Below are 25,518 nucleotides of genomic sequence, written 5' to 3' on the forward strand. Positions count from 1 at the left end.
GGGACAGGGTCTCGCTAAGTTGCTTAGGGCCTTGCAAAATTGCTGAGGCTGGCTTTGAACTTGCAATCTTCTTGCCTCAGCCTCCTGAGCTGCTGGGATTGTAGGTGTGAGCCACCAGACCCAGCTCATTTCACTTTCTTTTAAAATATACCTTCATCATGGGCTGGGGATGCGGCTCAAGCGGTAGCGCGCTCGCCTGGCATGCGTGCGACCCGGGTTCGAGCCTCAGCACCACATACCAACAAAGATGTTGTGTCCGCCGAGAACTAAAAAATAAATATTAAAAATTCTCTCTCTCTCTCTCCTCTCTCACTCTCTCTTTAAAAAAAAATAAAATAAAATATACCTTCATCATCTCTCACTCTAGAGAAGATCCCCATTCTCCCTTGAATGCGTTTTCCTTGCTTTATCCTCACAGGCATCTCTGTCAAGATTGTCCTCATTCTCTCTTGAATAGGTATCTGCTTTCCTAAATAAATCTCTATGTATCTGAAATAAAATATACCTTCACATCCTTAAAAGAAAAAAGTATTAATCTTAATTCAGTTAATCTGGCAAATAAAATAATGTACCCCTTTTATTTTCTATGCCTTTCTTGGGTATCTGTATTGCCATTTAATAGAGAAATATATTGACTATCTCACTAATAGTGATCCACATTGAACTTCTGGTGTCTGGCCAGGCTTACATCTTCTCCCTTTCCCTATCCAATTTAGAAGCTCGAATGCTACATAGTAAATGGCAAATATGCGATGGAATGAAATACATTGTCTATTTATTGTTTCACAATTTAAAACACAAATTGTGTATTAGAGATGCATTAATTCTACCCATCCTCTCTTCTAAAAGATTTGAACTCTAGTTTTCATTACGACAGAACCCTTACTGGTCCATTTGTATGTAGTATGAGTCCCTACCAAGACTAAACAAATTTATCTATCCTATTTAATTCTCTCAGCAACCATAAGTCACTGATTTCCCTACCTAATAAATGGTGGAATCTTAGTAAATTGTAAATTTACTAAAAAAAAAAAAAAAAAAAAAAAAGGTATGGGATTCAAAACAACTGGTCTGTCTTAAAAAAAAAATTAAATGTCAGGCCAGATGTTGTGGTGTACATCTGTAATCTCAGAGGCTGAGACAGGAGGATTGCAAATTCAAAGCAGCCTCAGCCACTTAGGGAGGCTGTAAGCAACTCACCAAGACTGTGTCTCTACTGTCTATAAATAAAATATAGAAAAGGGCTGGGGATGTGGCTCAGTGGTTAAGTGCCTCTGGGTTCAATCCCCAGTATCAACACACACACACACCACACACACAATGTCAGTATCATGAAAGAGGAATTAATTATGCTAGATTAAAAACAACAACAACAAACAAATAATTTGGCATGGAGGTGAATGCCTGTAATCCCAGAGACTGGAGGCTGAGGCAGGAGGATCACAAGTTTGAGATCAGCCTGGGCAATAAAGAAAGAGAGAGGAGAGAGAGAGAGAGAGAGAGAGAGAGAGAGAGAGAGAGAGAGAGAGAGAGAGAGAGAGAGGGAGGGAGAGAGAGAATCTGGGTGAAGCTTGTATAGGAATTCTTCTTTGTACTGTTCTTCCAACTTTTTAGCAAGTTTAAAATTATTTCAAGATAAAATGTTTAAAAATAAAACAAATCTTTGAACAAATTTCTCCCCCTGTTCCTTAGCTTCCTGCTAGAATCAAACACAACTACCAACACAAATAGGAAAAGTAACTGCAGATAGAAGAAAACAAGATTTCTTATCTCCTACTACTTATCAGCTCCCCACCTCCTTATTTAATTTAATTCTCATAGTACCCTTTAGAACACTGGTTCTCAACCTGGACTGCACATTACAAGCCCCAGAGGAGCTTTAGTATTCCCCAAGCCCTGGCAACAACCATCCTGATAAATTTAGAAGCTCTGGCATAGGACTCAGTCATTAGTACTCTATCAAGTTCCCCAGGAGACTCCAAGGTTAGGACTGCTGCCTAGGACCTAACACTTTATGATCTCTATTTTACAAATGTCAAAGATGAGACCCAAGAAGATTCAGTAACTTGCACATAATCACGAAGCTTGTGGGAGTGTCAGCAAGGGTAGGGATGGGAGACAGGGGCACACAGAAAGAGGGAGGGAGTCTGTGTGCCCCCCATCTGCAGACTTTCTCCACCCACATCCCGGCCACTTTCAGTCTTCACCTGGTTTTCCAGAATGTGCCCTGTAGGCAACAGCTAAATGATGCTGAAAAATACAGTCAAACCTGTTCCTGAATTTTAAGAAACTTATAAGATGAGCATAAGGATATAAAAGCTAGTGAATATGAAAAAAATCCTATGAAAGTACAAAGGTGCTTGGTGAGAAGGTGAGATCAGGGTATAGGTTCAATTCACAAAGCATTTTATATTTTTATTTTTTTAGTACCAGGGATTAAACCCAGGGGCGTTCAATCACTGAGCCACATTTTTAAATTTTTTCTTATTTTGAGACAGGGTCTCACTAAGTTACTCCAGGCCTCATTAAATTGCTGACACTGGTTTGAACTTTCAATCTTCCTGCCTCAGCCTCCGGAACCACAGGGATTACAGGTGGACACCACCGTGCCTAGCTCAAAAAGCCTCTTAGGTAAGTGGTCAAGAAATAGAAATTTATATCTCTAAACATGTCTTTCACTTCCTTCTCATGAAAATATATTTTTCTTCAATCTTTTCTCTACTATTTTTCTCCTTGGCTCTTCCTTAAATTTTCTTCAACAAGACAAAATAAACTTAATTTTAAAAAATTGCAACATAAGAAATTTCTAAAAGACTTCATTCCAAATTAGAATGGTTAAATGTGTCTCCTTTAAGCTATGTTTCTCCATAACTTCTAAATCATTAGGAAGAATTATGTTTCAGTTTAGTCCCGTCTCTTAATTCTTCACATTGCTGAACAGATAATGCACAGATAATATTCACGTAATAAACCTTAATTGCTGCTGCTCCTAGGTTTCCCAAATATTTAGAAATAAGCCCTTTTCAAGTGCTATTTAAGCTGAAGAAGGGGAAATTTGACCCACAGTTTATCACTTAGCTTATTAGCATACTAATATGACTACAATTTGCATTTGACTAGGGGGTTGTTCTTTCACCCCTGTAATCTTGTTGGCAGAATATCACAGTTTTTGGTTGATTTTTAAAGCAAATTGTCTATCTACACTAGGGAAATAAGGTAGTGTTAATACAAGAAGCTTGGAAGTGAATTAAGTGAATTAATTGCTCTGAAAGAATCCCATGTTGGTTTAGCCCCTTAGGTGGTGTTATTTGCACGGCTCTCGCAAATGCTAATGATCAATTCACACTGGCATTTAAACAAAATCAACCCTAAGACATTTCTCACACTTCTTAATGAATGATCCCTTTTTTTCTTTGTCTCAAGTTACCTAAGTCCTGTAGTGATTTAGGATAGCTCAAGTTCGATCATTTAAAATGTGGCGAGGCTTTCCAATAACTTCTTCAGTTAAGTCGTTCAGGAGAACTAGCTCTTTTCTAAAAGCTTTACCATTCAAAGCATCTGCCTTGATGTGGATATACATAAGAGGGATTTTTTTTTTTTTAAAGAGAGAGTGAGAGAGGAGAGAGAGAGAGAGAGTTTTTTAATATTTATTATTTTTTAGTTTTTGGCGGACACAACAACATCTTTGTTTGTATGTGGTGCTGAGGATCGAACCCGGGCCGCACGCATGCCAGGCGAGCGGGCTACCGCTTGAGCCACATCCCCAACCCCATAAGAGGGAAATTGTCAGTGGATCTTTTGATGGCAATTTTACTGGCATCAAGATTTTTACTATAAAATATAATTACATATTTTACATAATAATATGCTATTCTAAAACAGTCTAAACATATTTTAGATAGCTGGGCATGGTGGTAATCCCAGGAATCAGGAAGCTGAGGAAGGAGTTTCACAAGTTTGAGGCCAGCCTGAACAAATTAGCAAGACCCAGTCTGAAAATAAAAACAAATTATTATTTTTAATAATTTAAATAATTTATTGTTTTAATAATTTAGAAAGGTCTGGGGATGTAGGGAAGTAACTAATGGTAAAGCACCCCTGGTTCAATCCCCACTACAGAAAAAAAAAAAAAACAAAAAACAAAACAAAACAAAAAAACCAATTAAGAAACATATGGTAAAAAGCATATTCATTTGGCCGGGCATGGTGGCACATGCCTGTAATAATCCCAGCAGCTCGGGAGACTGAGATTTCAGGAGGATTGCAAGTTCAAAGCCAGCCTCAACAATTTAGTGAGGCCCTAAGCAATTTTAGCCAGATCCTGTCTTGAAATTAAAAATGAAAAGGACTGGGAATGTGGCTCAGTGGTTAAGTGCCCCTGGATTCAATCCCCAAACCAAACCAAATCAAACCAAAATTAAATTGAAGGATATTCACTGTTTATAGAGGTAGATACCTCTGGTGCAATAATGCCATTTATTTCTGTTTGTATATAAGTACAAGGATAGATACATAATTGTCCAAGAGAAACATCCCTGTTTTGGGAGCAGTAGGTCCCTCTGCCAGGTTGGTTAAGATTATCTTGGTTAGAAGAAAGAATGTACTTTGGCAAAAGGTTCATATCACATTTCTCTGTCTTGGAACAAAGTACCTGATAAACTCATTTATACTGGAGAAGGGACTTACAATACCTCTCAGTTGGGAGCCCCAAATAATTGATAATGGCAGAATTTCTGGAATGCAAACAGGAAAAGAGATTTTGTGGGGTTTATGGTGGAGTCTTAAACAGTCACTTTAGGTGACTTTCTACTCCATCTCTACTCAAAAAATAAAATGGGGGAGGAAGAGAGAAATGACACTACTCATTATTAAGTGCCTACTACATGCAAGACACTATAATAAACAAATTTAACCTATTATATCCTGTTAAAGTCTCTCAGCAACCATAAGACAGGCACAGATTTCCCTGCCTAACAAACAGTAGGCTTAAATTACCTAACACAATACAGTAAAGTGATAGTAGAGATTCAACCCTTTCTGCTCTAAAAATCTGCTTTCTTTTCACAATACCATTCTGCTATTAAAATGAAAGAAGATTCAGTATCTGATAAGAAAATATATCTGAATATTTGATAGCCCGGTGAGGTAAACATAACAAAGTTTATGATTATATATGCCAGAAAGGGTATATTGTTCAAGCAGAAGACTAAAAGATAGCTAGAAATTGAAAACAGTAGATTCCAGACTCCTCAGGGATCAGGAATAGAGTGTATGTGGGTAATTGAGCAGACGGAGGCTGTCAGTAATGGATTTCTTCCACATTGAGCATAGATGCACTGTGAGCCTCTATTGCTGACCTATAGGTGACTATGATTTTCAAAGAATGGTTTTATCACTTGTAGTGGCTTCAAGAAGATTAGCCTAAGTGCATGTTGCTGTCATTGGGAATTTACTGAAAGGAGAGTGTGAGAGTAAAGCAGGGGCACACACCCAGGAAGTTTCTCTAGGGTACATACAGAGGAATGAGACTGTTGGAGAAAGGGCGTGCAGACTTGCATCTGAACTGGATATTACCTAAGTGAGAGAGGACAGCTGTTGGTAGGAAGTTGCCCCAAGAATGACCTTGTCACAGGAAAGCAGGGAGCTGAAACTCCAAACCTCGATTCTTGTGTTCCTAAGAAAAAAAATTGGAAGTCAGACACCAAGAGCCATGCAAGAGAACTTTATTATAAGTGAAAGTGAAGTAAAAGCAGAGTGAGGCTTAAGCAGAGAGCACTCTCAAGAAAGAGAGAGGGTGGGCTGTCTCTGAGCAGAGAACAAAAAGAAGACAATGCTGCCTCCAAATTTATTACTGTTTAATGTTGTCAGGAGAGCTGGGGACCCTCTTCTGTACTCTTTGGCCAATCAGGTGTTCAACTCTTCCTTCATATTGGGTGGTGGAGTTTTTGATCTTAGTTGGTCCTCTTTGGAACTGTCATGGTGGCCACCCTATTTAGGGGGCTTCATCTGCAAGTCAATTCCATGTTAATGTGGGCACTGGGGTCAGTAGCTGGTTAGAAGTTATCTTAGTGAGCATGCGCTACTAAAGGAATCTTCCTTCCCAGGCAACTGGAGACACCTATAGCTATAATTCCTAGCTTCACATCAACCTCAGTGGATCCTGTCAAGAGTTAGTCTCATTAATCCTTTTCTTTTGACATATTTTCCCATTGGCTTCCTTGCTTCTGTTTATTTGATTTATTTATTTTTATTCCAGTATGATTTCAAACTCCTTTCTTATAAGAGGAATGTCAATTTTATTAAAATTACAGATTCATAAGAACATCTAAAAACACATTGTATCACTAAGAGCTGTGCCATTTCCAAAGGTTGTTATTGCTACTCTGTCCTCAATTCGCTGCCGTTGCTCCGTACATCTTTATGTAACCCATTTCCATTTCCCATTGAAAATAAAATGAGGCATCTGGTGGGCAGTTTTCTTTTTTTTTTTCTAAAGAGAGAGTGAGAGAGGAGAGAGAGAGAGAATTTTTAATATTTATTTTTTAGTTCTCGGCGGACACAACATCTTTGTTGGTATGTGGTGCTGAAGATCGAACCCAGGCCGCACGCATGCCAGGCGAGCGTGCTACCGCTTGAGCCACATCCCCAGCCCCCAAGGTGGGCAGTTTTCTAATGTTAAGTACTTCCTTGACTTCATTGATCTTCATGGATAGAGAAGTATGACAACATGATTTCAAGCATTTGAAATGGCATTGGAAGTATTTTTGGAAAATTGGAGAAGCCAGTGATTTGCTCTGCATTGGGTGGATGAATAAACTGCAGGTCATGATGAGGTTGGTCTTGGTGAAGAGTGCATGAGTCAGGAATGATTTCTTATTTTGGTGATGTTTTCAAGATAAATGTTAGGATTATTAAAAATAATCCTTCCCTTTGCAATCTGAGTTTGGATGCCATAGTCACTTGTAGGGTATAAAAACATGAAAATATCCTGCTGCATGTTGGTTACAGGACATCCATACCCAGAAACCCCTCATTAGGAAGCAAATACCAATTGCCATTTGTCAGTGCTTTAAGATCAATTTGAAGCCAAGTGAGACCACAGTAGATCTTCATGACTGCTGGTACCCTGTATCCAAACAAAGTCACAGCAACAGGGGGATGAACTAAAGCTAGCTTCAAGGGAGCCTCCATGACACCAAACCAGAGGGTACAGCCTCAGGATGCAGAAACCTTCTGTTTTTTTTCTACAAATTAATAACCACCCTTTGCTCTCTCATCCACTTTGAGAATAGTTAAAGAAGACTCTGAAGTACTTTAAAGAACACTTGTGTCTTACCATGTATTTCACTGCTCATTCATAGCTACTACCTAACAACCTGAACTCTATATGGGAGAAAAAGGAAATTGCTTTCCCTCCTTCAACAGTTCATCAATCTCAACAAGAACTCATAATGCCAGGCACAGTGGTACACACCTGTAATCCCAGAGACTCAGGAGGCTGAGGCCCGAGGATCACAGTTCAAAGCCAGCCTCAGCAATATAATAGCAAGATACTAGAAACAACTTACCTGCCAATACATAGAAGAATGAATAAATTGATTATGGCATATTCATCCATTTTAACAATGACACAACAGTTAAAATCAATGAAGTATGGCTATAGATATCAATGGATACATTTTAAACAATAATGAAAAACAAAAGTAAATTGCAAAAGAATGTGTTCAAAATTATATTCATATCAAATTAAAAAAAGAAAAACAACACAAATCAGGGCTGGTGGGTAGCTCAGTGGTAGAGTACATGCTTTGCATGTCTGAGGCCCTGGGTTCAGTCCCCAGCACCACAACACACACACACACACACACACACACACACACACACATATACACATACATACATACACACACAGAATTCTATATATCATGGATACATAGTAAACATATGCTACATATCACATGTAATAGGACAAAAAAATAAAATGCATGCTAATGGTAGATCAGTAGTGACACAGTTAAATACAGCTGAGAAGATACTTCATCAATTTGTACAGTATTTTAACATGGATAATGTACATGTGGGATTTTTAAATTGATCTCTAATATTTTGTGTATCTTAAATATTTCAACTTAAAAACATTAGAAGAGGCAAGAAAGAAGAACAAAAAGATGCACAACGGAATATTTAATAGTATTTGTTGGGATTATATGTGGGTTAAAATTTCTTCTTTACATATTTCCAAATAAATGTATCATTTTTATTTAAAATTTTATAAATTAACAAATTAAGAAAAAGGATACATTATAGAGACATGCTATACTGCAAGGACTTTGAACAGTAATGAGAACACATTAAAGTCTCAATAAATATTTAGCGGATGAATGAACCAATGACCTGTCACCACACAGGCCAGCCGAGAGGAAGAGGAAGCTAGGAATGGTGGAAGTCGGCTAGTATCTGAGGCAGATGGTCCTGTGGGGGTACACAATGTACAATGCAGAGCCCCCATGCTCCTGTTTCTAAGGACTAACTCAGGTATAATCAGATTAATTCTGGCAGATGGAGTTGATTAGAGGTAGAAATGCTGATGTGCTCACTTTTCTCCTTCCTCACCCAACCTATCTTTACCTTCCTTCTCTTTCCTACTTGCCTGTATTTCTGGGATTTTGTCACTCTGACCACTTAAGCCTGCCTGCTACCATTAGTAGGACAAAGGGAAATCTGTAGAACTAGCCCACATATTAATGGCATCTTGGTCTAAACAACTAAACTGAGTAACTTGGTGTTAGTTGGGTGTCTAGATGTAAAGAAGACAAAAGCTACCTAAACTGTATGAGTATCAAGTCCCAAAACATCCAACTAGCCATCATTTCAGAAAGCTGAGTCATCATAGACAGAGGATATAGACTGGGTAACACATTCATTTTCTTTAAGTGAGTCCATGTTTGTATTTTTACTGAAGTTTTTATACTTCCAAGCTGAATTATATACCACTTGGTAAGATTCTGCTTTGTTAAATTGACTAATAAGGTAATTCTTTGGGCTCAGGCGATTTGAGGAAGATACAACAAGAATCTGTGCAGAAAATAGCAGTAATTTTCTAAATACAGCCAAGTCAATTGAATCTGTTGTGCACTAACAGAAAGACTCCTGGGTTTTAGTAGATAGCCCACTATGTAATCATCCTGGCTGAATAGCCACAGACACTTTGTTTTGAAGGGAGTGCAGAAATCCTGCAGGTTTAATTGCCAATAAATCAGCATGACCTCCAAACCCTGGCAGGCCTTTTCTACAATGATCTTTTCAACCAGAAAATGAAGAGATGGATTTTACAGTGTGTGCATACTGCCTGTGGTAAGATAACAGAATTACACTTGCCATTTTCTCTATTACAGGCTATGCTAGATAATGAAGGACTCTATTAATGACATGTTCTGTTTGCTTTTAGGTTATTTTCATCTTGTATTATAGTTATTTATTTTTGTTATTAGAGAGAGCTATCTTTTTTTAGTCCTATCTTTTGTTAGTCCAATATTTTGTTAATTCAATATTTTACCAGAGATTTTATTCCCTAGTTAATTCATAAAAATCTGCGTTAAAATATTCTGGATCACTCAATAACCTATTTACAAACTGGCTGGACTGGGTGTTGCTTTTAGCTGATTTTCAAAAGTAGCTATTTCAAATTAATATGTCCATTTTTTAAAGAATTTAACCTTTATTTTTATTTATTTGTTTTTATGTGGTGCTGAGGATTGAACCCAGTACCTCAACCATGCTAGGCAAGCCCTCTACCACTGAGCTACAATCCCAGCCCCTAATATTTTCAATTCTTAACTATATTAACTATTATAGAAATTTTAACACTCATCCATACCCATATGTTACCTAAAACTAAGGTTGGACTTTTGAACTATTTGAGTATTTATTTTAATTTCAATGAGTAATATTCTGGGGTGTTGAAGGGACAAACGAGGCAAGGCACCGAAGATAGCAGGAAACAGTTTTATATGGCTGCAGCCAGGTTCAGAGGGCACAGCTTTTGCTGTAATCAATTAATCCCCTGAACCCTGAGTTCAGGGAGTTTCAGAGTTTTATACCCAGCATGTAAGGGGAGGGGCTCAGAAGTTCACAGTCTGCAGAAGTTCACATAAAAGCAGCTTTTTCTTTCACTGTTCGGGGCAAGTTAACTCTTCAAGGACAACACCTGAGAAGGGGAGAGCTTCTTATCCCCTCTCTTTCCTCCTCCTGCCAGCTGTTACCATGGAGCCCATTTGTAACTTATCTTAAAAATGTAGACATCTCTGTGAAACCCCAGCTCAAGGCCAGAGGCTTTGTTTGCCCATTTCTTCAAAGTACTATACTGGATATGTTTGTGAAAAACTAGTAAGGGGGTGTCCAGCACCTGGAGTGCTGGTATCTTCTTGGCCAGTGGCCAAGTAAAACAGGGCAACCCGAAAATAGGAAGTTTATCTACATTGGACTCTTTTGCAGAGACTCTTTTGCTGACAGTCCTAAAATCAGCCATGATGAAGAGGGCTTTTCTGTGGAGAAAGGGGGTGCCACTTCAGGGGTATATATTTATACATTTAGATGTTTAATTATCTGATTACTATGAGAAAACATCAACATTTAAAACTACTAAATAAGAGGTTCTTCTTCCTACTTAATGTGTGAGGGTTCCTGATACCTATTCTGAATTTAGGGTGGTGCTTTTTCTGCCTGACCGCAGGGAGCTGGACCAGAGACTTAACTTTAAGATCTATGATGTAATATGCAATGTCAGGAGGCTGTCTTCTTGCCGCTGTGTGAGGACAATACTATTACATTTTAAATGAACATTTTAAATGTATTATTAGGATTTGGAAGATGCTGAGATCAAAGCACCAGTGACATAGTTTTTAAATCTCTCCAAATCCCCACATAACAACAACAAAATGAGGTGACAAGATATCCCCATTAAGACCCAAATACAAGCACATGAGAACAATCTACTAATATCTAGAAGATCTGCCATTTGTGTGGGAGAAAGCAGAAGGAAACAATAGGGCCTCTGATGAACCTGAGAACATGGAAAAAATAACAAGAGGTATTTATCGAATGCAAAGTACAGCAGACTAATTCAAGAATTGCAGCTAAACTTGGGAGAACTTTGCCTCCACTCCAATAGCAAGAGGCCCTCAGTGAGGGTGAAAGGAATTAGAACAGTTTGGTTCTGATAAAGTCATGAAAATAGTTCAGCCAAGACTCCCTTCCAGAATAGAGCATAACCCAGACTTCTGGGAGTGAAATCAAAATTGGCCATGATAAAGACAATAGAAACATAGGAAGAGAAAACCCATAGCCACAGAATCTCAGCAAGCAAGCAGTTAATTTTTTTTTTTTTTTTTTTTTTGGTACCAGGGACTGAACCCAATGGGGCTTAATCATTAAGCCATATCCCCACCCTTTTTATTATTTAAAAATTATTTTAAATATTAATTAAAAAAATTTTTTTTGGTACCAGAGATTGAACCCATGTTTGTTCAACCACTGAGCCACATCCCCAGCCCTTTTTATTTTTTATTTTGAGACAGGGTGTTGCTAAGTTGCTTAGGGCCTCACTAAATTACTGAGGCTGGTTTTGCATTTGAGCTCCTCCTGCCCCAGCCTCCTGAGCCACTGGCATTATAGGTGTGTGCCACCATGCCCAACAACAGTTAATTTTTAAATACCTCCTGAAAATAATAGAAGAAAGAGCAAGACTACTCTCAACAAAGGCTTCCTCTAAAAGTTCAGAAAGGATAGGAGCAGTGGTGCATGTCTATAATCTCAGACCAAGGCAGAAGGTGGCAAGTTCAAGGTCAGCCTGGCAATGTAGAGAGACCCTGTCTCCAAAAAATTTAAATAAATAAAAAAGATCTAAGGATATAGTTCAGTGGGAGTACATCTCTGGGTGCTCAGTACCCAGGACCACAATCCATGAATCAATCAATCAATCAATCAATCAATAAAAGTTTAGAAAAACTTGCCAGGTGTGATGGTGCACTCCTATAATCCCAACTACTGCAGATGGTGAGGCAGGAGAATCTCAAGTTTGAGGTCTCAAAATAAAAAATAAAAAGAACTGGGTTCTTTTTTGGTTTAATTCCTAGTTCCAAGAAAAGAAAAGAAAAGAAAGTACAGAAAAACTCTTTTCACATGAGAATGTACAAAAAGTTAATTTCTATGCAAAAACATAACAAAGCAAAACAAAACAAGAATAAAGAGCCAAGGGCTGGGGATGTGGCTCAAGCAGTAGGGTGCTCGCCTTGCATGCCTGCGGCCCGGGTTCAGTCCTCAGCACCTTGTACAAACAAAGATGTTGTGTCCGCCAAAAACTAAAAAAAAAAAAAAAAAAAAAAAAAAAATATATATATATATATATATATATATATATATATATATATATATATTAAAAAATTCTCTCTCTCTCTCTCTCTCTTTAAAAAAAAAATAATAAAGAGCCAAAAGACATCACATCAGACAATGAGAGCACATCAGAAACACATTAAGACTAACTTTCAATTGCAAAATAAACTGAAAGAAAGATATTGACATGATACAAAACATAGAAAAAACCCAGAAGTCAAACTTTTTTTTTAATTGAGAAATGGTGTTACAGAACCTAGAGAATTAGAAATAAAAGTAAAACCATTTCATAAAAAAAAAGTCTGTTTTTTTTTTTCCTTTTTGGGAGGTTGTGAGTACTGGGGTTTGAACCCAGAGCCTTTACCATTAAGCTACATCCCCAGTCCGTTTTTATTTTTTATTTTGAGACAGGGTCTCACTAAATTGCTGAGGGCTTCATAAGTTGCTGAGGCTGGACTCAAATGTGTAATCCTCCTGCCTCAGCTTCCTGAGTCACTGGAATTATAGGCGTGCACCTGGTAATAAATTCTTAACTAGAAAGAACACAGAGAATAAATATACAGATAATATCTTAAGAGAAAGATGAGGCAAAAATAATAATCTTAAAAATCAAAAAGAAATTAAGAGAATAATTCAAGAGAATGTAACAATTTGAAGGCAAAGAAAATCTGACATACAGATAATAAGTGTCCTCCAAAGAAATCCAATGAACAAAGCAAATACTAATACCATAATTCAGGAAAACTTTCCTGAAACAAAAAGAAGTAATAATTTAAATTACAAACTAATGGAGTACCCCGTATATATGAAAATATTTCCCCAGAATAATTAAAAACAAATCATAATTTTATAAAATTATTAGATTTAAAAACAAAAAGTCTTCTTATTCTTGAGATAGACTACATCCTTTCTATTTTCCTTCAAGTACGTAATCCCTGCTTTCCTATATAAATCTCTGCAACTCAAAAAAAGAAAGAAAAGAAAAAGGGAAAAAAATTCTTTAGGCATCTAAGCACACAGACCACGTGGTTTTATAGACAGTTAGATTACAATCAGATTTGTCAACAGTTAGACAAAAATGGAGTAGCACATTTAAGCCACTCAAAGAAAACAAATGTGAGCCAAAGATTTTATATTCAACAAAACCGACCTTCAGGTATAAAAAACACAAACATTTATCAGCATGCAAACACTCAGGGAATATTGCTCTCACTTTCTCGCCCCGAGGAATCTACTAGAGAAGGAGCTTTAGACAACCAAAGTGACTATAGATATCAGCATAAGGATGGCTCCTGAGCGTTCACCAAATAATTACTTGTAGGACCTAAGACTAAATAAGGGTTACAAGGAAGTGTATGTTAGGTCATGGCTGTCTGACAATGTCAATACAGTACAACTAATAAAGCAGAGGGCATAGCTCAGTGGTAGCATAGTACACATGAGGTCCTTGGTTCAATCCCCAGGGCCCTCCTCAAAAAAAAAAAAAAAAAAAAGATGGAGAAAATAGGGAAAGAATACATGAAAAAATTTTAACTCTACTCAGTAATTATATTTGTATGTTTCTAAACATACCATATATGTAATACAGGATATAGTAAGCAGCAATTATGAGATATCTTAATTCTATTTTACCATCTGCCTTGAGAATCAGAATTTTCTGGTATGGAACACGGAATACAAAAAATTCTACAGTTTTAAATATAAAATTAGAAATATCACTATTAACTAGAGTTTGTATTTAAAATGTGTGCTTTTCTAATAAAAACATGTGTTTTATAATAAAAAGTTTGTGTATGTATTTTAAAGGCAATTTTCTTTCTTTCTTTCTTTTTCTTTTTTTTTTCTTTCTTTTAAGTAATAGGGATTGAACCCAGGGGTGCTTTTACAACTGGGCTACATTTCCAGTTCTTTTTATTTTATTTTGAGACAGGGTCTCACTAAGTTGTTCCAGCTGGCTGACAATCCTCCTGCCTCAGCCTCCCAAGTCACTGGGATTATAGGTGTGAGTACAATGCCTGGATAGAAGCAGTTTTCTTTTTAACTTTCATATCTCTGTCCACTGAAGAGACCTAGAGAAAGTGACCATCCCTGTTGTCATACGCATCCCTGAAAGCCAGTTGTGGTTTTTGAAATCCTCTAATACTATTTCTCACTAAGAGAAACGAGGGCTCCTTGGAGAAAGGCTGATTTCCATGGAAAATATGTGCATTTACTAGGGCTATTGTAATCAAATACTACAAACTAAGCAGCTGAAACAACAAAAATTGATTCTTTTACAGTTCAGGGGAATAGAAAAGAAGTCCAAAATCAAGGTGTTGGCAGGGTTGGTCCCTTTTACAGGCTCTGAGTGGGAGGATCTGTACCAGGCCTTTCTCCTTGGCTTTCAGATGGCTGCCATATCTAGCCATAGGTATTTCAGTGCCCCAATTCCCCCTTTTGATAAGGTCATCAGTCATATTAGATTAGGACCCATTCTAATGACCCCACCCTAACTTGGTTACCTTTGTAAAGATCCTATTTTCCTAATAAGGTCAGATCTTAAGATATCAGTGGTTAGAATTTCAACATATAAATTTTGGGGGATAGAATTCATCCCATAACAGGCAGGAACTATTCAAATATCTCATCATACTAGATACTAGATAGTGTCATACTAGATGGTGAAGAAGCTGGCAAGACCTACAAAGTTCATGTTCTAAGACCCAGAGCAATCTAAAGAGGCTCCCATTTATATATATATATATATATATATATATATTTTATTGGTTGTTTCTTTTCTTTCTTTCTTTCTTTCTTTCTTTCTTTATTCCTTCCTTCCTTCCTTCCTTCCTTCCTTCCTTCCTTCCTTTCTTCCTTTCTTCCTTTCTTGTCTTTCTTTTTTGGCAGTGCCGGAGATCAAATCCAGGCCCTCATGCATGCTAGGCAAGCGTTCTACCACCAAGCAACATCCTATTCTATTTGTTTCTCTTAAATTGGGTTCCTTTGGAGGATGATAGGAAGCTAATTTATTGTCTTCAGTCCTATACTGGGAAAGAATCAAGTGATTATTGTACCTTTCTTGCATGAACAATGCCATTATGTCACTAAATAGTAAATGAGGGGAAGTATCTTTATATCAAACTATTTCAGCTAATAAAAAGAATAATAGAATTAGAGTATGACCACTTTTCAACCCCTGATGAATTAATGGATATTATGACTAAACCAAAAGCTGCTGATGTCACCAAAAGGGAGAATCAGACATATGTTTCAGGCACGTGTGACATGTGTAAAAGAAAACGCCATCACCTTGTCTTCCCAAAGGGATCAGTGTTGAGTCTGATCCTACCTCTGGGTCTAGCTGCCCATATGCAGAAAATAAAGATCCAGAGGAACTTGTATGCAGGTCACATGGTCTGGTTTCTTTCACAGATAAGGTGTTAAAAGAACTACAGATGGAGTCAAGTGTGGTGGCAGACACCAGTGGCTTGGGAGGCTGAGGCAGAAGGATCACAAGTAAGATTTCCCCTCTCAAAATAAAAAGGGCTGGGGATGTGGCTCAGTGGTTAAGCACCCCTGGGTTCAACATCTATTATCAAACCAAAAAAAAAAAAAAAAAAGGAATCTTAGCTTAAAAGAGATTTAAAATTTTAAAAAATTTTAAATAAAATAGGGTTAAATTATAATTTAGGGATATACATTTGGAAGTTTTGTAATACTGTAAAGAAAATAAGGATGGCTTTAGTACTCAGAAAGTAGTTACTCTGGGGGCTGTGGGGACCATCATTAAAACAAGCATATGAAAAGGCTTCTGTGTGGGTTTTGGGTTTGCAGAGTTCTGTTTCTTGGCCTTGATGATGGTTACAAAGGTGTCTGCCTTATAATGATACATTAAACTATACGCTTGCTTTGTGTATTTTTAATCTGTTTTTTAAAAGCTTTTCTTGTTTGTTTTGTAGTACTGGGGATTGCACCCAGGGTTTTGCATATGCTACACAAGTGCTCTACAGCTAAGCTATATCCCTATTACTTTTTATATTATTTTGAGACAGGCACTTGCTAAGTTGTTACCAAACTGGCCTCAAACTTACAAGTCTACTGCCTTAGCCACCTAAATTGTTGGAATTACAGGTGTACACTACTAAACCCAGTTAGTTTGCTGTTCTTTTTTGAAAGCAGTGCAAAACACAAAATGCTTAGAAAGCTATATGTTGTTTTATTTTAGGACACTAGTCAATGTCTTCCAAATGTCCTCAGGTGACCCCATTTCTCCGTTAAATTTCATAAAGCCCCTTCTTGGAATAACAAACATTTATTTTATTTTATTTACTTTTCAACTTCTTTTTTTATTTCTTATCTTTAGATATACATGACAGTAGAGTGTATTTTAACATATCACACATACATGGAGTATAACTTCCCATCCTTCTGGTTGTACATGATGTGGAGATTCATACACAAACATAGGAAAGTTATGTCTGATTCATTCTACTATCTTTCCTATTCCCATCCCCCTCCCTTTCCCATCCTTCCCTTTGTCTAATCCAATGAACTTCTATTCTTACCTCCCCAACTTATTGTGTGTTAGCATCTGCATATCAGAGAACATTCAAGCTTTGATTTCTTGGGATTGGCTTCTTTTACTTAGCATGACAGTCTCCAGTTCCATTCATTTACAGGCAAATGCCATATTTTATTCTTCTTTATGGCTGACTAATATTCCATACAAATATTCATTTTAAATGCAACCTGGCTTAAGAACAGTTTGGGAAGAAAACAAGCAAGATGCCAGAAATGTAGACAATAAAAATATTTTGCCATTCAAGCATATTTCTGCTAAAAAAAAAAACAAACACCCCACATTCAGCAAAACTCCTATATAGGTATGGTAGCATTAGTATGGTGACACTACCAAATATGAGAAGCAAGAGAATCCCTCACTATCTGATCAGGTCTACAGCCTTGCTCCATTCAGATTAGACAAACAAAAGAGCTTTGATCCATCTAATCCATTGATCTTTGGACTTTATACTGCTAAGGCTTACCTTGAGATCAATTTGAAACCCCAGTATGTAAGCCTCCAGCAAAGCTCTCTATGAAGACTGACTTTCTTGAAGTATTCAAAAAAGCAAAGAACTGAAGTCTACCATGTGTCTCAATAACTGGTCACCTGTTAAATGAGCATCAAGAGGGCTGCAGGCTGGGCACAGTGGCACAAGCCTATAATCGTAGAGACTCAGGGGGCTGAGGCAGGAGGATTGCAAGTTCAAAGCTGGCCTCAGTAAATAGTGAGAGGTCAAGTAACTTAGTGAGATTCTGTCTCAAATAAAAAAAATAAATAAATAAAAAGGGCCGGGAATGTTGCTCGGTAGTTAAGCCCCCTGGTTTCAATCTATGGTATCCCCCCTTAACAACAACAACAACAAAAAGAGGGCTGCAGGATACATATCAGATAATTTACAAGTATTTATTGAGCATAAATTTTTCTAGAGTGTCAATTTCAAATATGATGTCCTATTTTAAGACTGGACTTGGAAGCTCTAAATATATGGTCACTGTTGGGCAGGTGGTGTATGTTGGTAATTTCAGCTACCCTGGAAGCTGAGTCAGGTCAGGTAGAAGAACTGGAAGTTTGAGGTCAGCTTCAGCAACTTAGCAAGACCACGTCTCAAAAAAATCAAAAGGTCCAGGAGTGCAGCTTAGCAGTAAAGCCCTCTGCATTCAATCCCTAGGACCTCAAAACAAAAACAAACAAATGAGAAGCATATGGCGACCATAACTATACTATAAAATCATTCTTTGTCTTTTTCTGCTCCTAGAGAAGACAGTGCTGCTCTTACAGGTAGGTCTGACAGACAGAGTTAACACATTTTTAAATTTTTATATTATAAGAACCAGCCCCAGGGAGTCAGAGGAAATGCCCCCATAACCCCAAGGTGCCAAGTGGGGTTAGGAAGCAGGTAGGGTTGTTTAAATCTGTCAATTTATTTTTTTTTTTTAAACTGGGGATTGAACCCAGGAGCTCTTAATCACTAAACTACATCCACAGGCTTTTTTTTTTTTTTTTTTTTTGAGACAGGGTCTCACTGAGTTGCTTAGGAACTTTCTAAGTTGCTGAGGCTGGCTTTGAACTCATGATCCTCCTGCCTCCAGAGCTGGAATTACAAGTGTGTGCCACCATGCCCAGCCTTCCCATCAATTTTTTGTTGTTGTTGTTGTTCTTTTTTTTTTTTATTGTTGGTCATTCAAAACATTACATAGTTCTTAATATATCATATTTCACAGTTTGATTCAAGTGGGTTATGAACTCCCATTTTTACCCCGTATACAGATTGCTGTATCACATCAGTTACACTTCCATTGATTTACATATTGCCATTCTAGTGTCTGATGTATTCTGCTGTCTATCCTATTCTCTACTATCCCCCCTCCCCTCCCCTCCCCTCCCCTTTTCTCTCTCTACCCCCTCTACTGTAAATCATTTCTTCCACTTGTATTATTCTTCTCTTACCCCTCATTTCCTCTTATATGTAATTTTGTATAACCCTGAGAATCACCTTCCATTTCCATGCGATTTCCCTTCTCTCTCCCTTTCCCTCCCACCTCTCATCCCTGTTCAATGTTGATCTTCTTCTCAAGCTCTTTGTCCCTACCCTGTCCTTGGTTACTCCCCTTATATCAAAGAAGTCATTTGGCATTTGTTTTTTAAGGATTGCCTAGCTTCACTTAGCATAATCTGCTCTAATGCCATCCATTTCCCTCCAAATTCTATGATTTTGTCATTTTTTAATGCAGAGTAATACTCCATTGTGTATAAATGCCACATTTTTTTTTTTATCCATTCATCTATTGAAGGGCATCTAGGTTGGTTCCACAATCTTGCTATCGTGAATTGTGCTGCTATGAACATCGATGTAGCAGTGTCCCTATAGCATGCTCTTATTAGGTCTTTAGGGAATAGACCGAGAAGGGGAATAGCTGGGTCAAATGGTGGTTCCATTCCCAGCTTTCCAAGAAATCTCCATACTGCTTTCCAAATTGGCAGCACCAATTTGCAGTCCCACCAACAATGAACAAGTGTACCCTTTTCCCCGCATCCTCTCCAGCACTTGTTGTTGTTGGACTTCATAATGGCTGCCAATCTTACTGGAGTGAGATGGTATCTTAGGGTGGTTTTGATTTGCATTTCTCCGACTGCTAGCGATGGTGAGCATTTTTTCATGTACTTATTTATTGATTGTATGTCCTCCTCCGAGAAGTGTCTGTTCAGGTCCTTGGCCCATTTGTTGATTGGGTTATTTGTTATCTTATTGTCTAATTTTTTGAGTTCTTTGTATACTCTGGATATTAGGGCTCTATCTGAAGTGTGTGGAGTAAAGATTTGTTCCCAGGATGTAGGCTCCCTGTTTACCTCTCTTATTGTTTCTTTTGCTGAGAAAAAACTTTTTAGTTTGAGTAAGTCCCAATTGTTGATTCTAGTTGTTAACTCTTGCGCTATGGGTGTCCTATTGAGGAATTTGGAGCCCGACCCCACAGTATGTAGATCATAGCCAACTTTTTCTTCTATCAGACGCCGTGTCTCTGATTTAATATCAAGCTCCTTGATCCATTTTGAGTTAACTTTTGTGCATGGCGAGAGAAGGGGATTCAGTTTCATTTTGATGCAAATGGATTTCCAATTTTCCCAGCACCATTTGTTGAAGATGCTATCTTTCCTCCATTGCATGCTTTTAGCCCCTTTATCAAATATAAGATAGTTGTAGTTTTGTGGATTGGTTACTGTGTCCTCTATTCTGTACCATTGGTCCACCCGCATGTTTTGGTACCAGTACCATGCTGTTTTTGTTACTATTGCTCTGTAGTATAGTTTGAAGTCTGGTATCGCTATACCGCCTGATTCACACTTCCTGCTTAGCATTGTTTTTGCTATTCTGGGTCTTTTATTATTCCATATGAATTTCATGATTGTTTTATCTATTTCTACAAGAAATGCTGTTGGGATTTTGATTGGCATTGCATTGAATTTATAGAGAACTTTTGGTAATATCGCCATTTTGATGATGTTAGTTCTGCCTATCCATGAACAGGGTATATTTTTCCATTTTCTAAAGTCTTCTTCTATATCTCTCTTTAGGGTTCTGTAGTTTTCATTGTATAAATCTTTCACCTCTTTTGTTAGGTTGATTCCCAAGTATTTTATTTTTTGGGGGATATTGTGAATGGAGTAGTTGTCCTCATTTCCGTTTCAGAGGATTTGTCACTGATATACAGGAATGCATTTGATTTATGCGTGTTGATTTTATATCCTGCCACTTTGCTGAATTCATTTATTAGCTCTAATAGTTTCTTTGTAGACCCTTTTGGGTCTGCTAGGTATAAAATCATGTCATCTGCAAATAGTGATAATTTAAGGTCTTTTCCTATTTTTATGCCTTTAATTTCTTTCGTCTGTCTAATTGCTCTGGCCAGTGTTTCGAGGACTATGTTGAACAGAAGTGGTGAGAGAGGGCATCCCTGTCTTGTTCCAGATTTTTGAGGGAATGCCTTCAATTTTTCTCCATTCAGAATGATGCTGGCCTGTGGCTTATCATAGATTGCTTTTACAATGTTGAGGTATGATCCTGTTATCCTTAATTTTTCTAGAGTTTTGAACATAAAGGGATGTTGTACTTTGTCGAATGCTTTTTCTGCATCTATCGAGATGATCATATGGTTCTTATTTTTAAGTCTATTGATGTGGTGAATAACATTTATTGATTTCTGTATATTGAACCAGCCTTGCATCCCAGGGATGAATCCTACTTGATCATGGTGTATAATTTTTTTGATGTGTTTTTGAATCCGATTCGCCAGAATTTTATTGAGGATTTTTGCATCTAGGTTCATTAGAGATATTGGTCTGTAGTTTTCTTTCTTTGAAGTGTCTTTGTCTGGTTTAGGTATCAGGGTGATGTTGGCCTCGTAGAATGTATTTGGAAGTTCTCCCTCTTTTTCTATTTCCTGAAATAACTTGAAAAGTATTGGTGTTAGTTCCTCTTTAAAGGTTTTGTAAAACTCTGCTGTATACCCATCCAGTCCTGGGCTTTTCTTAGTTGGTAGTCTTTTGATGGTTTCTTCTATTTCCTCTATTGTTATTGGTCTGTTTAGGTTGTCTATATCCTCCTGACTCAATCTGGGCAGATCATATGACTTAAGAAATTTATCTATGCCTTCACTATCTTCTATTTTATTGGAGTATAAGGATTCAAAATAATTTCTGATTATCTTCTGTATTTCTGAAGTGTCTGTTGTGATATTGCCTTTTTCATCCCGTATGCTAGTAATTTGAGTTCTCTCTCTTCTTCTCTTCATTAGCATGGCTAAGGGTCTGTCGATTTTATTTATTTTTTCAAAGAACCAACTTTTAGTTTTGTCAGTTTTTTCAATCGTTTCTTTTGTTTCGATTTCATTAATTTCAGCTCTGATTTTAATTATTTCTTGCCTTCTACTTCTTTTGCTGTTGTTTTGCTCTTCTTTTTCTAGGATTTTGAGATGAAGTATGAGATCATTTATTTGTTGGTTTTTTCTTTTTTTAAGGAATGAACTCCAAGCAATGAATTTTCCTCTTAGAACTGCTTTCAATGTGTCCCATAGATTCCGATATGTTGTGTCTGTGTTTTCATTTAACTCTAAGAAGTTTTTAATTTCCTCCTTGATGTCTTCTAAAACCCATTGATCATTCAGTAACCTATTGTTCATTCTCCAAGTGATGCATGATTTTTCCTTCCTTCTTTTATCGTTGATTTTCAGTTTCATTCCATTATGATCAGATAAGATGCATGGTATTATCTCTACTCCTTTATATTGTCTAAGAGTTGCCCTGTGACATAATATATGATCTATTTTTGAGAAGGATCCATGTGCTGCTGAGAAAAAAGTGTAACTGCTTGATGTTGGGTGGTATATTCTATATATGTCAATTAAGTCTAGGTTCTTAATTTTGTTATTGAGTTCTATAGTTTCCTTATTTAACTTTTGTTTGGAATATCTGTCCAGTGGTGAGAGAGGTGTGTTGAAGTCTCCCATGATTATTGTATGGTGGTCTATTAGACTCTTGAACTTGAGAAGAGTTTGCTTGATGAACAAAGCTGCACCATTGTTTGGGGCATATATATTTATGATTATTATGTCTTGTTGGTATATTGTTCCCTTGAGCAGTATGTAGTGTCCCTCTTTATCCCTTTTGATTAACTTTGGCTTGAAATCTATTTTATTAGATATGAGTATGGACACTCCTGCTTGTTTCCGCAGTCCATATGAGTGATATGATTTTTCCCAACCTTCACCTTCAGTCTATGTATATCTTTTCCTATCAAATGCGTCTCCTGTAGGCAGCATATTGTTGGGTCTTGTTTTGTGATCCATTCAACTAGCCTGTGTCTCTTAATTGGTGAGTTTAAGCCATTAACATTTAGGGTTATTATTGAGATATGGTTTGTTCTTCCAGCCATATTTGTTTATTAATGTTACTAAACCTGATTTGTTTTCCTCTTTGATTACTTTCCCCTCTTTACTGTCCTACCTCCCACTGTTGGTTTTCATTGTTATTTTCCATTTTCTCTTCCTGTAATGTTTTGCCAAGGATTTTTTGAAGAGATGGTTTTCTAGCTGCAAATTCTTTTAACTTTTGTTTATCGTGGAAGGTTTTAATTTCATCTTCCATCCTGAAGCTTAATTTCGCCAGATACACGATTCTTGGTTGGAACCCATTTTCTTTCAGTGTTTGAAATATGTTATTCCAGGATCTTCTAGCTTTCAGAGTCTGTGTTGAGAGATCAGCTGTTATCCTGATTGGTTTACCCCTAAATGCAATCTGCTTCCTTTCTCTTGTAGCTTTTAAAATTCTCTCCTTATTCTGTATGTTGGGCATCTTCATTATAATGTGTCTAGGTGTGGATCTCTTATGATTTTGCACATTTGGCATCCTGTAGGCTTCTAGGATTTGGGATTCTGTCTCATTCTTCAAGTCTGGGAAGTTTTCTCGTATTATTTCATTGAATAGATTGTTTATTCCTTTGGTTTGGAGCTCTGTGACTTCCTGTATCCCAATGACTCTTAAGTTTGGTCTTTTAATGTTATCCCACATTTCTTGGATGTTCTGCTCATGGTTTCTTAGCAGTCTTGCTGAGCTGTCTATGTTCTTTTCAAGTTGAAATACTTTGTCTTCATTGTCTGATGTTCTATCTTCTAAGTGATCTACTCTGCTGATAGTATTCTCAATTGAGTTTTTAAGTTGGTTTATTGCTTCCTGAATTTCTAGGATTTCTATTTGTTTGTTTTTTATTACCTCTATCTCCCTGTGTAATTGATCTTTTGCTTCCTGGATTTGTTTATGTAGTTCCTTGTCAAAGTGATCTTTCATTGTCTGATTTTGCTGTCTCATGTCTTCCTTGAGACTCCAGATCATCTGAAGCATGTATATCCTGAACTCTTTATCTGACATTCCATCTGTTACAGCTATTACCTCTTCTAAAGTTGAGTTGACCTGCATTGCTTCTGGTCCTTTCTTTCCTTGTCTTTTCATACTGCTCGCGTTTCTTTCTGCTTGGTGAAACTGTAGTGTTTTTGAAATTTTCCCCCTATTTATTTATATTGCTCTTGTATAGTTGGAAAATCTCCCTTGCAGGGCGGGTAGTGGCTGTGCTCCTCCTCTAATTAGGGAGATCTGTCTACCACGCTGGTGGGTCGCAGGTCTGCCCACCCTGCGGGCGCGGGTGGCGGCTCTGCTCTGCCCCCACTCCAGTTGTGGTGACATAACTACCACACCCTCGGGTCATTGGTCCTGATCTGGATGTGGGCGGCGGCTCTGCTCGGCCCCTACTCCAATTGGTGTGACGTGTCTACCACGCTGGCAGGCCTCTAGGCCTGTTCCGCCAGTGGGTCACAGGTCTGCCTACCTTGCGGGCTTGGGCGGCAATTCTGCTCAGCCCCCACTCCAAATGGGGCTACCTGACTGCCTCTCCAACAGGTCGCTGGGCCTTTTCCGGACACGGGCGGCGGCTCTGCTCCACCCCCACTCCAACCAGTGTGATGTGACTGCCTTGGTGCTACGTGTCCACCACGCTGGCAGGCTACCAGGCCTGTCCTGCCAGTGGGTCGCAGGTCTGCCTACCTTGCAGGCTCAGACGGCTGCTCTGCACAGCCCCTACTCCAAATGGGGTGACTTGGCTACCGAGCCATTGGGTCGCTGGTCCTGTTCCAGGCGTAGGCGGCTACTCTCTTCGGCCCCAGCTGCAGTTGGGGTGTCGTGATACCACGCCGGCGGGTCACTTGGCCTGTTCTGGGCGCAGGTGGCAGCTCCACTCTGCCCCTCTGGCCCCCACTGCACCCAGCAGGACCCGGACCGAGAAGCAGTTACTGCGGGGTCCCCGTCCCTGGGCCAAAGCCGCTCCAGGAGCCAGAACCCGGCCTCTCCGAGCCTGGTGCACGCTCCGCTAGGAGCAGGCTCCAAGGAGCGATCTCCGCGCGTTCCCCAGCCCTAGGCCAAAGCAGCTCCGGGAGCCAGAGCCCGGCCGCTCCAAGCTCTCCGAGCTCGGTGCACGCTCTGCTGGGAGCAGGCTCAAAGACGCAGTCCCTGCGTGTTCCCCAGCCCTGGGCCAAAACTGTTCCCGGGGTCAGAACCCAGCCGCTCAGAGCTTGGTGCACGCTTTGCTAGGGGCGAGCCCCAAGGAGTATTCTCCACAGGTTCTCTAGCCCTGAGCCTGAGCGATCTGTCTGCGAGACGCAGGCAAATGCCAGCCTGAAATCACCTGTTCCGTAGCTGAATGAGCTGAGATCAGTAGAAAACAGGGATGATTACATCAGCTCTCCAAGATGGCGGCCGCTGTCCTCCTCCGTGGTCCGACCGGTGTCGAGAACTGAACTGGACCGCTTCTCTCCTCCGTCTCAAAGGCAGAACTCAGCACTAAGCACGGCCATTGCACCGCTGGCAGGAGCCCCCAGAATCTGCATCGCTGCACCCCCACTCCGGCACCTCGCCGCTTCCCAGCGCGTGCCACAGACTCTAGCCGCGGGGCCGATCAGGCAATGTGACCCTCCGTGCGGAGAAATCGCCCGCGTCCGAGCCCCCGCAGCCGAACCTCGTGCGATGGAAATCCCTCTACTAGATTC

General features: G+C 38.8%; 1 protein-coding gene across 1 annotated transcript in view; it reads left to right on the forward strand.

The window, feature by feature from the left end:
* Positions 1 to 25,518, forward strand: part of LOC308632146 (uncharacterized protein) — a 109,713-nt gene that overhangs the window by 11,595 nt on the left and 72,600 nt on the right. The window contains exon 2 of the mRNA XM_081263934.1: positions 2,571 to 2,631. The gene's annotated coding sequence lies outside the window, so the exon portion shown is untranslated. The remainder of the gene's footprint in view (positions 1 to 2,570; positions 2,632 to 25,518) is intronic.

Source organism: Spermophilus citellus, assembly GCF_964194105.1.
Source record: "Spermophilus citellus genome assembly, chromosome: 13".
Classification (NCBI taxonomy): Eukaryota; Metazoa; Chordata; class Mammalia; order Rodentia; family Sciuridae; genus Spermophilus; species Spermophilus citellus.